General features: G+C 35.5%; 1 protein-coding gene across 4 annotated transcripts in view; it reads right to left on the bottom strand.

The window, feature by feature from the left end:
* Window positions 1-13948, bottom strand: part of LOC129758392 (hemicentin-2) — a 970424-nt gene extending 956476 nt beyond the window's left edge. For 3 of the 4 annotated variants that reach the window (XM_055755895.1, XM_055755894.1, XM_055755898.1), the window contains exons 1-2: window positions 12598-13948; window positions 4414-5508 (exon numbers count right to left, since the gene is read on the bottom strand). The gene's annotated coding sequence lies outside the window, so the exon portion shown is untranslated. The remainder of the gene's footprint in view (window positions 1-4413; window positions 5509-12597) is intronic. The other variant, XM_055755896.1, reaches the window with a different exon arrangement.
* Window positions 13949-14453: the final 505 nt, after the last annotated feature.

Below are 14453 nucleotides of genomic sequence, written 5' to 3'. Positions count from 1 at the left end.
TCCTGTACTCAGAAGCTCCGCACTCGACGCTACCAATAAAAGCTCTACGGGAATTGCAGGCGATCCTGATCATCCATTCACACCTACACGATCAGCAAGCTCATCACAATGTTGTATATGAACAACCAAGCCATTCATACACCCTCCGTAACCAAGCTAGCCTCTCAATTAGTAGACCAAGCTCTGAAATGTCACGGAAAGCTTTTCCTTATTACGGCAAACTACTATATAACAACCTTCCTAGTGTTCTAAGAAATGAAACGAACACAAACAGGTTCAAATCAATGCTGAAGCAGCACATCAGAACTAAACTAGAAAGTTACTTCTACCCATAATAGTTCATATGTTGAAAGAAACCCGATGATCCGTAATCCTTGAGACACCGCCAATACGCTTCCTTCAAAGAGATTTATCTCGCTGGAAGCAATGTGGAAATTATACTTCCCATCATTTTCTTTTGAAGAATCTTGAACGACACTGGGAAAGTTGCATTCAAACGATTTACACTCTCGTTTTAATTCTTTTCTTTTCCGCCAACTGCCACCACCCTCCGCCGCCCACCGCCAACTCACCGCCAATCACCACCACCCACGACCACCCACCGCCACCCACCACAACTCAACGCCACACACCGCCATCAATCGCCGCCACCACTAACTGCCTCGACCACCACCGAAATACCAATACCGAGTGTTCTAAATACGCAAAAGAAAATCAACTAAATGTCAAGTGTTCCTTTCCCAAGTGTTTGTTGAGAAAAAAATTACGGGATCGATGTATATTATTGTAAAACATGAATGAAAAAAAAAACAGAAATAAAAAATGATGAGGAGGTTTTGCGCCCACTGGAGAAGGACTTCGGAAAGAAAGTACACTCCCGCGGGCTTTTCTCTGCTCTTAAAAAAAAAAAAAAAAAAAAAAAAGTGGAGCGTGATCTGGCGAACGTGGGGTGCCCGAGAAATTGGAGAACGGTTGCTATGAACCGAGTGAATTTTAGGAATTATGTTCGTCAAGTTATGTCGTGAGACGGAATACTATGTAAATAAAAATAAATAATAATCCATCGCATTCACTTTGCACCAAAGCATAAGCTTATCGAGGTCCTACTTTAGTGACAGGCAGTCTATGTAGTGAGCTATTGAACGGTACATTTTGAGATCGTCTGCATAGAAAACTAATTCGGAATCAATAAGTTCACAAAGGTCGTTCATGAAGAGGTTGAACAAAAGTGGACCCAGATGGCTGCCTTGAGGAACACCGGATGGAACCATAATGTTTCGTGATTGTCTAAAAATTGTCTAAAAATTATTAGAATTGGTTTGAGATTCATAGAAATTTCACTTTAAACTTGTTATTAAATATACCTATATGTAAAAAAAAAAAGAATAATTTTTGTTTCGATTGCAGCTGTCTTATCTGTCATTAACAATGTTTGAAAAATATAAATATAATCAATCAACTCATTTAAGTTTAAATTTAAGATAAGAAATTAGCTGATCATAAAAATATAGCTTTATAATGAGATTTTTAGTTTGTGACTTCATTGTATTATCTGGAATATATGCGAAATTTTGAAATTCATTAAAACTGGCATAAAATTGGGAAAAAGTGTATAAGTATACGAAAATATACTTTCCTTTAGTAAAAATGTCCGGAAAATCGATTGGAATTAGAAAAGATGCCGCAAGAGCTTACGAACGAAGATATAGTGCCCTTTTAACACCAAACTCCCCTACATTATGTAAACAATCCATAAAAACAAAGATTCGACTAGAAAAGTGTTAACAAAAATATACTTATCTAATGCGATCTTTTTTTGGAAATCAAGTTAATGCTGTTTGAGCTATCACACGCTTTAGAAAATGAAATTCTTGCTGATTTTTCCCTAAATTCCTAAAAAAAAAGCTGAAAAACATTTTTCAGCTAATTATGAAAAAGTTAGTTCGGACTGGATCGCTTTGAACCAAATGAGAACTTTCTCGTATGTTTTTTTTTTTTCGAGAAATTGAATGAAGCCAATTTGAGCAACGGCAAGCATCGAAAAAAAAGGTGTTATGCCTGTTGTACAACTCTGTGTTCGAATGCTCGGAATTCAGGAAGACAGAGAAGGACGAAACTGTTGACATCTCCAGAAGCTACAGTTGATCAATGCAACAAGCTGATGAATGTGGGCCATAACGAACTGTTTATTGTAACATATGTGGCCAAAATCACCATTTTGAATTATTTCCTAAAATTTTAGTATTAAGTCGAATGGCCATTGGTGCAGAAGATAAATTGTTTTGCTCGTTAAATATTATGTTGTAATTATCGTAGTAAATGTTAAATTAAAGTGTTGCATTTCCTTAAAGAACGTTGTGCTTAATAATTGTGGTTAAACCTTAATCATGTTGTGAAGTAAACTTAGTAACTTACCAAAAATAAGTGTTTAACTGGAATCTCTAACTCACCATACTCCAACCAAGGAACCCAACCCCACCTAAGGAACCCCAAACATCGGAAATTGGTCATAAAGTCCACCTAAGCTACCCTAGCCCCCAAAACCCTCGATTCTCCTTCATTTTTCAAATATTTAAGCCATAACTCCATTTTCCGAAGCATTCGATGGCTCAAACAGCCTTCATTTGGTTCCTTGGAAAAAATTACACAAGATAAGTTTCATTTGTTTTTAAATTTTCAAGTCCATACTCGCATTTTTCTAAAATATTTGATAACTGTAGAGGAGTTGAGGGTAAAACAGCCCTCACTTCGTTTTCAAATGCGTGCAATGGTTAAAATCGCCTTCATTTGATTTTTCTGAGAAAAAAGGAAAATTTTCCTGGGCGATTAAGATTTTTTTTGTATTATTTGAAAAATGTTGGTAAATTGAGAGTAAAACTCCGGTTTCCAATGCGTGTGGTGGCTCAAACAGCCTTCGTTCGATTTCTTGAAAAAAATCACCAAATAAGTCTCATTTGGTTCAAAACTTTCAAGTCAGAACCGGTTTTTTCTACATTAATTGAAAAATGTAGGGAATTGAGGATAAAAACAGCCATATAATATTTCAATGCGTGCGGTGGCTCAAATTGCCTTCTTTCGATTTCTTAAAAAAAAATCGCACAAGATCGGTCTCATTTACTCCAAAATTTTCCAGTCCGAAAAAACTTATCCTCAACTATATTAAACATGTTGGGAAATTGGGGTTAAAATGGCCATTACTGTAGTTTTCGATGCATTCAGTGACCAAGGTTGTCGAAATCACAGAAAAAAATTAATTTCACAGAATTTTGAAACAATTCTCGTCACAGAATCCGTGTCACAGAATACAGAATTTTATGAAAATTCACAGATTTCACGGAATTTTTAAATTTAAGTCGTATTTTTCAAAAGTCAATTTTGCATGTCAATAGGAATTTTTGGTAATTATCTTTGAATGGGAATAATATGGTAAAATAGGTAATGTTAATTGATTTGTCTTAAGCAAAAAGTAAAAAAAAGACGCAATTTTACATGATTTTGAATGAAATTAATGAAAAAAGCATTAAAGAAAGCCGTCACAGAATTTTTGGGTAAAATCACAGAAAGTCAGATTTTTTTTTCGTCAAAACACAGATTTTTTTCCGGCAATCTTGCCGGTGGCTCGATCTTCCTTCATTCGATTCTTCAGAAAAAAAAACACTTGAGATAGGTCCCAATTAGTTTATTTTTTTTAAACCCGAACACTTGTTTTCCTGAATTATTTGAGAAATAAGTGGAATAGAGAATTAATACATTGATAGCTCCATTTTCAGATGCTTGCGGGGCTTCGAACTTCCTTCATTTGAATTCTTGGAAAAAATCATACAAGAAAGGTCAATTTTGGTCAAAGTTTTCAAGTCCAAATCGGTGTTTCTCTGGATTGTTGACAAGATATAGAGGAATAAGGAGTTAAATAGGCACTATATCTCCGTTCGTAAGTTCGTGCGGCGTTCTCTTCCCAAACGGTTCTCCGGACATTTTCACAAGACGAAGTATATTTTTACAGATTTGGTTTATGTAGGAGGGATGATATAGAACTTCCTTTCCTTTTTTCTCCTTTAAGTTACTGAATGTTGATCCTTTGCAACAAACAGTGCCAGCTTTCAACAAATTCAAGAAAAGGTCAACATTTCATAAAAATAATTATTTTTCTTTGATAACGAAAAGAAAACTCGCCGGAACATTCAATCCACAAATTTCTAGAAACACAATGATAACCATCAGCCGACTGACGAAAGTGGAAAAGAGCAGAAAACCCCCTTAGGGGCTTCCGCCGAAGTTTAGCGAACCGTTAACTTTGCCCCGGTTCCAGCGAAATTGCTTCCTTCTGAGCTTAGCTGAACTGAACTGAGCTGAGCCGACGACGACGACGACAACAAAACCGAAAAAAAAATCGAAATTTCTTTTTCTGATTACCTTTTACTTTGTGTGTTCCTTTTTCCCGGCGCGCCGTTTCGAGCAAACGGAGTATTGTCGAAAATGTGTCGGAGACGCAAAGTTTGCTTCCAGTTTGGCAGGCAGCTGATGGTTCCGTTTTTCGGTTGAATCAATATTTAACCTTTCCGTTAACTATATTCACATAAAGTTTTCGCTTTCCCTTCGAATCAGGAAACTGTAGCAGGAAACATCCACAATCACCAGAATACAGCCAGGGAAATTTGCCCTTCCAAGACTCGATTTTCAGCGAAAAATCGAAGATTTTCTCATCCGACTTCCAACATTCAATATTCAGCCACCATTTTTTTTATTTTTCACTTGACCGAAAGCGAGAAAAACATACCCCAAGGTGACAAGTTGCCCCGAAAATTGGATGAGTGCAAGAGCAAGAGCAAAATTGCGGCACACGGTCGTAAAAATTGAAAATTCCACAGCACTAAACAGCATCAATTTATGACACGAACATGAGCGCTCACCTTTTTTTTTTCGTGGTGCTCTTTACTTGGCTCGACACTCCCTGTGAGCTTTCTGCACCACTTTTTTTCGTTCACTCAGAAAAATTTCACTTCCCAACCACAGTGTGAAAAAACTTTAACTCGATTTCGCGACGCTCTTTTTTTGCTTCTTTCACTCCAAAAAATTTTCTCCCGACCACGATGGGAAAACTCAAACTGGCTTATAGCAAGTTAGAGCTAGCTTTTGCGGCAGCTGATTCCTTGCAGATTTTGTCGTACACTCCACTGACTGCAGTCTGGAGCAGGTTCTGGAAAAAACGAAAAACAAAATCCACTAGTTTTCCACCAATTTTTTTCTTCCTTCGTTGTTTTTCAACGCCGCCGCTGCTCAATTTTGCTGACCTCAGCTGAAATTATTCATTCTGGTCTGGGATGCATGAAGGCGGACATTTAGAAAGTACGAGCCAGCGCCTGAATCTATGTGACTGTGTGTACGTTCTTGTTGATGAAACAAACTCGGTGTCGGTCGCATATGTTTTATTACTAGGACTACTATCCCTTGGTAGTCTGGCAGCAATGGCTTGGAGCTTTCACTTTTTTGCTTCCAAGATGTTCCAAGCTGCGAAAGAGAAAGGAGAAAAAAACAGAGAAAAAATCTAATTAGTACCGTGGCGCTGGAAAAGTTGGAAAGAGTGATCAAAGTGGAAGCACACTTTTTTCTACAATTGGATATTAAGTTTTGGATGTGGTGGAGGTTTACGAACTGCCAGGAAAAAAAAACGCGAGAGGTCACGCATTAGATAATCAGTTTCATCTTGTTTGTCTTTCTTTACACAAAAAAGTGTTAAAATAATTAGGACAAGGAGAGATAGACTTTGGATCTGTGTTTTAATTATTCATGAAGAAGCTAGATGAGATCAGAGACCGGGAACATAGTTATCTAGAATTATGATGAACCGTGCAATAGAATTGTTGTTTCAGAATTCAGATAAAAAGTGCTCAAAGAGATATTTTAATCGTGGATTTTGTATGCTGTTTGTTCTATGTACGTTTATCGGTGAATTTAGTCTTTTAACTCACCGAAAAACGTCGATTAAATAGAATTACAACTACACCCATAAAGCGAATGCTCGGATAAACGGGGTTCTACTGTTTATACATTCAAATATTATAAATCCTTATAAAACCACTTAAAATGAAACTGTAGATCAGTTGACAGCCTCCAGTGGAAGTTATGCGGAACTACTGAGTTTGTAGTCGATATCCATTTAAATTGAACCGTCGTCGATACACAAATCCCTAAATGCATGGCTGTAGAAACGGGGATGAGGAAGGGTCGGTACTTAAACCCCCCTCCCCACCAAATGAGGGTCTGAATGTTCCAAGTGAAATGTTTTTCTTTAAACTAAAAATTTCAAATTTCTATTCAAATTTTGTAAAACGACTAAAAGGATTCAAGAGCTTCAATCTCGACTCAGAAATAAAGCGAAAACTTCCAGATCTTATTTTAGGTCCACAAGTTTACAAAATAGTATAACAGAGATGCACTTTCAACCTTTTGATAGCTACTTGATTTTGAAAAAATGAGAAGTTCGTAACAAGTAGAATGTTTTTCTTCATACAAACTTTAAAGTTCCTTTGCGTCAGAAAAAACTGAATAATAAGTGTTTTTAAACCTCAATGACTTTCAATATTTTTTCTGATTAGTGGTTTTTAGTAGAAGAAACACCTATCTTGTTGAGAAAAAACTTTCGACGGAATGATTTTTATGAGTATTGATAAAACTCTTAGCAAGATGAAATGAACTTTTTGTTCCCAGTGTATGATCTGTGATCCACTTTACTTATTCGAAAATTCAAATGTTTTAGTGGAAATCAAAGAAAACCATTATTTGATTTTGCTTACACAAACAACCTTCTGCACGTTAGCATTTTTATTTAAGGATAATTATGAAAAAAGGTGAAATTACTGAACATAAAAAAACGACTTCATATAAACTGGAAAAAAAATTTTTGTGCAGCTCTTGATCTGCCGAACAAACAGTAGTAAATCAATTTTCTTCAAATTTTGTGCAATGATTCTTCGTTAATACCTGCACAAACGGTCAGTAAATGGTGTTGATCCAAAGCGCCCAGTTTAAATGCAAATTTGTTGATCAGCTATGCTTAAAGGTTAAGTAAAAAATGACAGAGAATCTGTAAATCCAAACAATTCAAATAAAAAAAAGAGGAATCGGAATAACCGGTCTTTTATAACTTATCCTTTAATATTACAGATTCGTATACTAAGGGCTGTAGCAAAATCATCGGCAAAAATGACACTTTTTGGAAAAAATGGGCAATAGCCTGTAAATTTACGAGATTTGATGAATAAAATAAATGTAGCAAAAAAACTTCTATCAGAGTGAAATTTTTTTCACATTTTTAGTTTTTTTTGTAGCAAGACGTAATCAATTTTGTCGGATAGTTCGCATATAGATTTGTTTTTGGAATTTTATTTTTCTAAAAATCCTCCGTTTCTAATTATATAAGATTTTTTATTCTCATCCTACATTCTACATCCTAACAGCTTTTAAATAAGCAGTCAAAAAATAATTCTGAAAAAAAAATTTATATATCATCGAATATCTTCTCTGAAGTACAAGTTATGTTTGTGCTTTGTTGACACGAAATGTACTGCAAGAATTAAGGATGATTTTTTATCCAAATATATTTTCTTTTGAACTTTCAGAACATCTCTAGCGATTTTTAAATGAATAAAAAATTTTTCCCCATACAATTTTCCATACAAAATTAAAATTTGTTGCGCTAATTAAGGACTGGTTGCTATTTCTGGCAGGAAAAAGAATTGAAAAAAGTTATGGGAGGTGTTAAAATTTGAGAATTAGAAATTTCTATACAAAGGTCTAATATACAAACATAGATATGGTTTTGTACGCAGAAGAGGATTAAAATTTATTCTTTGAATTTTTTTCGGGACCCCAAGAAAAGATTATCAAATTTCTCGACCGCAAAAATGGCCGGAAACCGAACATTCTAGTTGTCTCCTTTCGTCGAATGAAAACACTAAGGGGAACAGAATTTTATTGCCTATATTTTAATAACTGTTTTCAAAAGATTTTTACGTCCCTAATCCTGAATTCGAGTTTTTTTTTAGATTATTTCTATCTGCTCTTGTTTTAGTGATATGGCGTGTGGAATTTATCAAATTATTCGGTATTGAATAAAATCCATCATTCATAACTGATGCACCAACAAAACCAACGTGTATTCTGCTAGCATTTCACTAATGCTAAAACAGCCAACCTACGTCATACTGTGTGTGCCAGGTTATGCCACGACTGGGATTCGATCTCACGAATGTTGGCTTAGAAGACAAGGATGCTATCCCCTAGGCCACTGTCTGCTACTAAAGTGTTAAATTATACTCGGCATTTTTTTCATATATTTTTAAAGAAATAATTTCAACTATTTCTGACATCACTGTAGAAAATCAATGATTTTTTATATATTATAGATTTTTGTTCACTTTGTTGACGACTGCAAAACGATTTGACCTGTTTCTTTAAAAAAATATCTAGTATTCAAATTGGCCTAAAAGCTATTAAAAATTCCATCACATTTTCAGTTTTTTACAGAATTGAGAAAATAATCAAAATAACTCGCGGTCTTCGGGAAAGTTGGTTTTTCAATTGATATCTTAAACTTCCAAATCTTTGTCATGTTTGTTACCTAGTAGTCAGTTTTTTTAGTTTTGCGAAAAAAAAGTGCACAAATTTATTACTCTTTTTTTTTCTATTTTCCAAAATTATCTCAAAAACAAAAGCTGTTAGAATGAAAACACTAATTTCATGATTGGAATCAGCATCCTAAATTAGTCTTAATCAGTGGTTATGTTCTTTGCACCTTGGAAAAATGTAAATGTTGTTGCCCTGTTTATTGCTACAGTCACATTGCATTATGCTTTTTCTCTAGATTGCGTTCATGGCAGATTTTGTTAGAAAACCTTGAAGAAGTTTAATAGTTATTTATGTGTCAAAGTCCGAAGTTGAGTAATAATATGTCAGATTCAATTAAAATTCATTGAATGAGTCCTCTATTGCATCATTTTTGAAACCATAAAAAAATGAAAAATTTTCTATGGAAAAAATGATCTACTAGTTGTAAGAAACTCATGCCAGAAAATATAATAGATTAAAAAGCGTGAGAAACGAAATGCAATCCGCTTAGAATGTTTCAAGATGATTTACAATAATGAATTTGGATTTAAAATGTAATAAAACATTGAAACTTACAGATAACTTAATCAAAACAAAATATTATTCATTCAAATTAAATCAATTTGGAAATTCAACCGCATTTATAAAACGATCTTATTTTCCATGGATCTGATATTTTTAAGACTTAAGCATAAAAATTCATTACCTTTCCTGTACTGTTAAAAAAAGTCCAATTATATAGCCGGTTAGGGTCATATAGACCCAGATAACTATTATACTTTAACAAATATCGCGACAATGATTTAAAAATTCATTTAAAGTAATGAATGTTTTTAGTTTCCGTCTTCATACGCCAAAGATGAAAATATAAGAAAAGTTGAAGAATCATTGACTTTCTTCTTGAAAACCATAATTTCTTTACTGAACAATTAGCTGATTTTTTTTAAAACTGGACTGATAGTTTATTTAATTTAAAAAAAAAAACATTAAAACCAATGGAAACTAACTTAATCTTAACTTTTTTGTGATATTTTTATCACATTAAAAAACGCGAAAAACATACAGCGAGAGATTTTGTAAATTCGCTGAGCCGTATTTTATTATAAAATGGATCAGATATGCAAGATGCACATTCTTGAGCTAATTGAAGTTTCGTATTTGATTTCTTGTAATATTACTAGCTGATCCCGTACGAACCCGGTTTCTCGTTAACTTCACATTAACACTTTTAATGGTTATTGAGATGCCTTTTCACGACGATATTGAATGAAATATCAAAAAGTATTAATGAACGACCGTTTTGCTAGTCAAGAGAAGAACATTCGTGTAAAAACTTTCTTCTTGTTCGGATTCATATTTACGAATATATTGCAAAAAAATAACAATAGTTAATATGAACGACTTCTTTTTCTGTCGACTGATACCAATTTTGAAACCAGGTAATGACCGTCCATCCTATAACACTCACGTGCATGAATGCTTGTCTTGTTCCGATAAAAAATAACACAAGTATTGTAGAAACCTTAAAAAGTTAACATGGACGACGCCTTGTTTCTGTCGTCTGATTCAAAATTTCAATCCAGGAATTGATTTTCCCTTTGTTAAACCATCATGTGTAAATTTTCGTCTTCATCCCATTAACATTAAAGAAATTATTTGTTAAACATTTAACTGATCATATGGACAACCGCTTTTCTGTCATCTGTTTCGAAACTTTAAAAAAGTTATCGATATCTCGTCCGGAAAACTCTCGTGTATTAATTTTTGTCTTAATCCGATGCATAATAACGTAATTATTGCAAAAGCATTGAATAACTAGTATGGATCATCTCTTCTGCCGATTATTTGTTCACCATTTTACTCCTGAAATCAATTGCTCGTGCAATTGTGCAAATTTTCATAAAAATGCGATGCATAATCACGTCAATATCGAAAAATCAGTAAACAAATACAATGGACGACCCCTTTTGACGACCCAGAATTTTTCTCCTAAAATCAATTCCCCTTCCCTTAAAACTCTCGTGTGAAACTTTTCATTTCAATCCAATGATTTATGTTCCAATGTCCTCTATCGCAAAAATTGTGAACAGTTAATATAGACGACCCTTTTTTCAAAACTTTATCTCAAAATTTGATACGTGAAATCGATCGCTCGTACCTGAAACATCTGTGTGCTAATTTTTATCTCAATCCGATGTAATATCGTTAAAAACTATTTGTGTTGCATGGGCTATCCTTTTTGCCGGTCCATAAAATAAAATTCTATACCGGGAAATAAACCCTAACAGAAAAGTGAGGTTGATGACCCTCACTTCAATTATAGTTGTGGCTTGTGATATAGCTCAGTTGGCAAGTCTGTTGTCTCCTGAGCCGATGTCCGCGAGTTCGAGCCCAAGAGTAAACATCGAACACAGTTGTACCGGATGAGTTTTTCAATAACGATCCGCCAACTGTAACGTTGATAAAGTCGCGAATGCCATAAAGATGGTAAAACGACTATAATCGAAACAAAAAAAAAAATCAATTATAGTTCTCCAAACAATTGTCCTAAAACTTGTGTTTTTTAATCTTCCCGACATAAAATGTCAAATGTGGAAATTATCAAACAAAAGTGCAACATAATAAATACTATATACATTGATCCTCTTATACTCAACCCCGCGCTCCTAACGGGATTTACTAATATTTAACCCAAATCAACAAGTTTATTTCGAAATTGCATTGGTAAAAATAGATGAAAAGATGTTTATCTAGCAATCCGCAATGATAACAGAAAATTGGCTTACAGGAGCCCAATGCTACAGTTTCAAAAAACTTGAAAATCAGTAAAAACTTGAAAGTTACCAATTTTACCAAAAAATACATTTGTTTATGGAAGTCTTAATAAACATCATAGGATTTTTTTTCCTTAAAATATACACCAAACGAACAAGACGGGATGAAAGAACGTATTTTAAACCTTAAATGTAATCATCACTTTTTTTCGTAATAAACCTATTTTTTTTTTATATTTTACTACAAGACATTAATAAAAATACACTAGTATTTTGTTGTTATTTTTTCTAAGTTTTGTTGATATCGAAAAACGTATGTGGTGTACCTATTCATACCCATATTTGGGGTCAAATGACCTCAACACCTTTTTCCGCTTAAACCCTTAAGTTTCACAACCGATTTTTACTAAATTTATAGTTTTGAAAAGTTATGATATCAAATATGATTTTCAGGCAATATTCAGCTACAATTATTTATTTTAACCCTGTATCGGGAAAAAGCTGCGAGTCAGTTATTAAGTGTTCGAAAAACAAATTACTTAGTACCTGAGTAAGATGGAGTTAGAAGCTGAATGTTGCACATGTCTAAATATTTTTTAAAGTTACTAAAGATCAACCGAACTTTTTTATGAATCAACTGCCAAAGCTGTTCCAGTCACAGCAGAAAATTATCAAAAATCGAATTGAAAAGTTGACATTATTTATGACATTAAAATATGAAACACAGTATTTTTGACGAATTTGTTACGAGCTGATTTTAAAGAATAAAGGTACTGTCAAAAAGGTACAGCTACGAGGATTAGTATAATGCTTATGTCACTCAGTAAGTGACACATACCTGCATATTGTCATGCATTGTCGTTCAAAACCAAAAGTTCAAGGAAAGTACCCATTAAATTCACTTGAAGTGTGAAGAAAATACCTTAAAACCAAAAGTTTAAAGTTCAGCTAATTTCTCTAGCGTGTTGCACGTGATGATGGGGTCAAAAAAAAGCTTCCAAAAGCTGCAAATTTAAGGCGTTAGCTTCTAGTTGATTTGTTTGTTCTTGGAATGAAACCAGCAACAAAATCGAGAAAGTTTATGTGTTAAGAACCTTTGAAATCACACCTTGATGTTTTTTTTCGGGAACACTTGCAATATGTTTTTCGTGACTAGAATTTGTCCAAGAGTATCCAAGAGTGGTTAAATGTTTACAAGTAGAGAAACCAAACTCACCGTAATAAATCAACCAACGTATCCAAATTGAGTCTTTAAGATGTTCTTCACTTAGAAAGATCGCACCGTGTGAATTCCTCTGAATAATTGCTTCTATTTCGATGTACTTTGTTTGCAGGCATGTATCTGCCCTTGTACGCCTCAGGGCGATTATCGCGATTTATCGTTACTAAAACGGGCAACACATTTGCCCCGAGAAAGCAGGTGCATTCAACCGTGCTTCTTACCGCGAAACACATTCACTCATTATGGCTCCAGGAGCAGAGGGAGGAATCCTCTTTCATGTTTTAAGAAAGCCAACAACCCATCGTAGCTTCAACGGAGTTAATTCACCATGAAATCACTATAAACATTGCCCCAGGATAGAAGGTATGAACTAATTCCAAGCTTCCCGTTTGCGTTAGTGTTATACACTTTCTGTAAATATGTAGGATACAGGTTAGGTTAAACACTCATTTAGCTTATGCTTGACTCTAGTCACGCAAACTTTTAGACGATGGTTAATCTCTTCTTCCAGGAATAAAAACAACCGTGAAGGCTTAGTTCCGTGATATCCTGCTGATTTTGACAGCTTCCTCTTCTTCGTGACGATTAAACTTGGGTCGCACCCGAAAAACAATAACAATTTTTTATGGGACGATCCCACTCACCCACTAATTTTCCCTAGATCCAAATATTTTTGCAACGAAATTTTCTTTTTTTGAGAAGCAGCGAAACTTTTCACATAATTAATTCACATTAGCACCCCGCTGTTTTGCGAGTTTTGGACCGAGAGAAGAGGTTGCCGCAATCCTTCCTCACTCGCTGTTTCCGGTGGCACCGGTTCAGGAAATCCGTGTTCCGGAATCTGCTGCCAAAAACTGCTGTGGCCAAATCGATTTTCGCACTATTCACGCTCGCACTCTCACACACCCAGGGAAAAACACACAGCCGGGGATGGCTCCGGTTTTTTTCTCTTCTGCTGGACCGAAACGGATGCCGAAGTGTTGTGTTTTTTGGCCCCACACCGATTCAGCTGTTTCTTGTTTTATTTTTGCTACTTTGCTGCTCCCCTTTTGACACAGAATCCAGTAGAAAGTGAGATAATCCTGAAAGGTTTTCGTTCTACGGATGTATCAATTGTGGGAACAATTCCTAGATGCGTTTCTAGGATTTCTCCGATCGAACGTCGAAGGATAATCCAATTCCTGATGCCAGGTCCCCCGAATTCGGATAGGGGAGGGACAGAAAAAAGGTCGCGAACACGAAAACGCGGTTCCACAATACCTCGTACGAAAGCTCGGCTCGGACTAACTCCGGTACGATCTCGGGGATGATTTTCCGTAAGCACCTTCCACCCAACTGACTGGCTCGCTGCGAGAGAATCGGACTGCAAGCCCCCAGAAGGATCCTTCTGTCGACGAAGGTCCTTTCCCAAGGAAAACGTCCGCCATGGAACGTCGCTCACGTGTTTTCCGATTTTCTCCCAAAAATGCGCTCTCTTTTACACTGTCTCTCCCTAAAAAAGTCGATCAAACAGGCCGAGCCGCGAGAAAATCGAGGAGCATGCGCGACAGTTGCCCCGTTTTTGACAGTTCTTCCCAACGTGAGTCGTGAGCTACCCAAGTGAGCAAAACAACCCTCGCTACCAGCTGTTTTTCCCTGACCTACAGTGAGCAAGTGTGGAATGTTCTTAGTTGAACTGAAAAGCCTACCTCATCCAAAAAAACCATGCTCTGAGTCTGAGACTAACCCACTCACTCACTTACTGACAAATGCCCGCATCGGAATTGTCCTGCCATGACTAGGTGAAGGTTGAGCTGTGTTTTTTTTTTCTTCAACCCTCAAAATCGAGTGAGATGTATCCCATTCATCCC

This window comes from Uranotaenia lowii, chromosome 3, assembly GCF_029784155.1.
Source record: "Uranotaenia lowii strain MFRU-FL chromosome 3, ASM2978415v1, whole genome shotgun sequence".
NCBI classification, from domain to species: domain Eukaryota; kingdom Metazoa; phylum Arthropoda; class Insecta; order Diptera; family Culicidae; genus Uranotaenia; species Uranotaenia lowii.
The sequence above is the reverse complement of the archived record's forward strand: the minus strand, read 5'-3'. Positions and strand labels throughout refer to the sequence as shown.